A 3,288-nucleotide genomic window follows, 5' to 3' on the forward strand; every position below is an offset into this window, starting at 1 on the left:
CGAACTGAGCCACAATACATTGGAAATAATGCTTCGCTCTCGTGCCCTGAAATCCTTCTGCAGCTTTCACAACAGACTTCTACAACTGCTACTGGACTTCAATGACTCAGTAAAAACTTCTCCAAGATGCAATTCTAAAAATCTGTACATCAGACTTTCTACTTCAAACCTTCGATAAATAATCTCCACACATCTCCCTCCTGACAATTATGATAAAGTCAAATCCTTGCTAATTATTAAATCATGAGGGACATGGATAGGTTTACTCGTCAAGGTGTTTTCCTGCTGGTGAGTAAGTCAAAATTTAGAAAATATCGTTTTAAAATTAGTGGGTAAGGATTTAAAAGGGACGTCAGGGGCAACTTTTTCAGTCGTGTCCAGAATGAGCTGCCAGAGAAATTGTTGGAGACTGGTATAACTGTAACATTTAATGGCATCTGGATGGAAATATGAGTAACAAGGTTTAGAGGGATGTGGGCCAAATGTTGGAAAATGGGACCTATTAATATAGGACAACTGTCCACCATGGGCAAGTTGGAAAGAAGGGCCACTTTCCGTGTTGTATTGTTCAAGGACTTGATGACTCTAGAACAACCGCAAAAGCTTTGCAAATAATTCCATCAAGACGATTTCAAGTTCCAAATCTTCGGTCAATCTTCCTCTCTTGTGCTCACAAGTTCATTACCTGATGTCCGAACTTACGGATTAGTTGCTGGATCCATTCCTGTAAATTGGTTCTGCATTCTTTCTAATTCCGATTTTATTTTTACGAATATAGCTAGTGTTTATGGACTTAGCATCAGTATTTCTAATACCATATTTTGATGAATGTTAAAAAACAACTTTGGCACCAGATGATGAGCAATTGAGTCAAAGTCGATCGGACGCAGTGAGACAATGATCCTCTGTTCATGTGGTGTACATCCGTGACTCTAAAATTCGATGAAGAATCATTCCCACAACTTCAGCTGTGTCAGAATCTAGTTTGCGATGAAAGCCTGTCAATCTGCAAAGGTAACGTTCGTCTGAGTCCCAGCAAAGGATTTGGCGAAATCTTTGGGTCTTGACAATTTGTTCTTCAAATTACGTATTTCATTAATTCAGTTCTTTTACTATGAAAATTGGCAATTTGGTCGGAGCTGTGATGGCCGAGTGGTTAAGGCGTTGGATTTGAAATCCAATGGCGTCTTCCTGCACAGGTTCGAGTCCTGTCCACAGCGTTGAATTTTTCAAAAGTCATTAATTCCTTTGCAGAATTTGGATTTCGTGGAGCTTGAGCTTTGCATTCAATCGAAACTAAATTTTTTAACTGTAAAGAATCCGAAGTAATTTCAAGACGGCTAATAAAATAAATTATGTGTCGAGACACAAAAAGCCACCAACTTCCAACATGAATCAGTTTCAAAACATTTGTCGAACTATCGTGAAATTTGGATGTTCGGGAGCGGGGGTTTGGAATTAAGCAAAACAAGAAGCAATGCAATACATTACCTGCAGATGATGATTTTTTAAAAAATCAATTGAAAGTCAAGCTGAGAAAGCTCAACCTAATTTACAACTGACTCTCAAAGCCAATAATCTAGTATATCAGCAGTCAATGAATTAGAAAAAGCAACTCCATGTGTGGAAAGGATCTCGACTGATCCAGGTTCCTGGCTTGAGGTGTGATAAGGCAAGGCGATATCAGCGGAGTAGAATTTTCTGGAAATATTAGAAATAGAATGTTAACGGTCTTCTGCTGTCCACATTCGTAAGAAACTGTGCATTAAGAACTGAATTTGAAAATTAACGATGAAAATCAGACTTAGCCCTCTGCTTGTGGGGTACCATTGTTCAGAACAATTGGTTGTTGCTGAGACTAAAATTGACCAAAATAATCGATGGGGATCTTATCCACGACCTTCGTTGGAGCAGTTGGTGTGGAGAGCTCAGCTTGAAGAACCAAATGCCAATTATTCATTTTGGCTGTCTGAATTGCTTAGTTAAACATACTCACAGTTTAATGAAAAAATTTTTGCTATCAGAGCTAGATGTTTTCATGTCAGCATGTTCCGGTATGAGAAGACACTCCATGGAGTAGATGTGACTTAAATTTTGACTCTAACGTCAGAGATGTTGACACATTTCTGCACCAAAACAGCACTATCAAATCAAACTGAACAAAGGACTAGTTCACTTAGACATTTCCTTTCTGCAGACTCTGCCTATAGACCGTTCAGGCCCGATGTCGGAATAGAGCGTGGTGACATCTGTTCGCAAGTGGATCACTTCATTCTTGCTCACGATCCATAAACAGTAATTCATTTTGAACATCTTAGCCATCAGCATGATAAATGTTACATAATGCACAGGTTTGCTTCTCGAAAGAAAGAGCGAAATCTTATTCAATGCAGACGCAAATTCAAGTTGTCCCTGGTCGACCAGAAGACAGATATCGTGAAACAAATTAAATACAGAAAACAATCAATGTTTTCTGGGAGACAAAAAGGTGTACTGGAAGAACGGAAACATATATTTGGAACTCAAGTCACATACCAATTCCAGACTAAATGTTCTTGAACCGTTGTCTTAATTTGACCTTCATGTCCACCATTGCTGCAAAAATTATCTTAACAACTCAGTACTTTGTGTTCTTTGATATTGTCTCCTTCATGTTTCTCTTGATTTTGAAACTAAAACCGAGCAAGAGTAATGCACCCTATTTCACATGCAAAGATCAGAAGAAGATCAATTTATAAGAGAACAGAAATAAGGCTACTTCTGTCTTCCGAGAGAAAACACAGTTACCATTTCGACTCCAAAAAGTCTTCTTCAGAAGTCTGCGCAATGAACTCGAAATAGTAGACCGAAAACGATAAAAAGAAGCCATAATACCGCGAATACACCACCCGCAAACGCAGCAAGTCCTTCTCGAATATGCTGTATTACTACTCTCAACATCAGTGGAGAACGGAACAAAGCTCATTCTGCAGTTGTCAACCTGTTATAACGTAGTTTGTAAAGTCAGAAATAGGATTAGGTAAAAAGCGGGATGAAAGCGGGATATCGGAAGTCTGAAAAAAGCAAGTGCGTGCTTTGCTTTGAAGAAGGTTGGCAGTGATGAAAATGGAAATTAACTACAGAAAGGGACGCTTAATTAATACTCAGAATCGTTGCAACACACAGGGACGCAATTCCTTTTTCTAGGTTTCTGTTCTGCCATTTTATAATCACGACTGCTGTCGGGTTTGGTTTCCATTCCAGGTTTAGGTGACTGCCTGATGGAAGTTTGCACATTCGCCCAATTTC

General features: G+C 39.1%; 1 non-coding gene across 1 annotated transcript; it reads left to right on the forward strand.

The window, feature by feature from the left end:
* Positions 1-1,138: 1,138 nt before the first annotated feature.
* On the forward strand, positions 1,139-1,220 carry trnas-uga (transfer RNA serine (anticodon UGA)). The gene has a single exon. It is a non-coding gene; the product is annotated as a tRNA-Ser (tRNA).
* The last annotated feature ends 2,068 nt before the right edge of the window (positions 1,221-3,288 follow it).

The sequence above is a fragment of the Chiloscyllium punctatum genome, unplaced genomic scaffold (assembly GCF_047496795.1).
Source record: "Chiloscyllium punctatum isolate Juve2018m unplaced genomic scaffold, sChiPun1.3 scaffold_351, whole genome shotgun sequence".
Taxonomy (NCBI): Eukaryota; Metazoa; Chordata; class Chondrichthyes; order Orectolobiformes; family Hemiscylliidae; genus Chiloscyllium; species Chiloscyllium punctatum.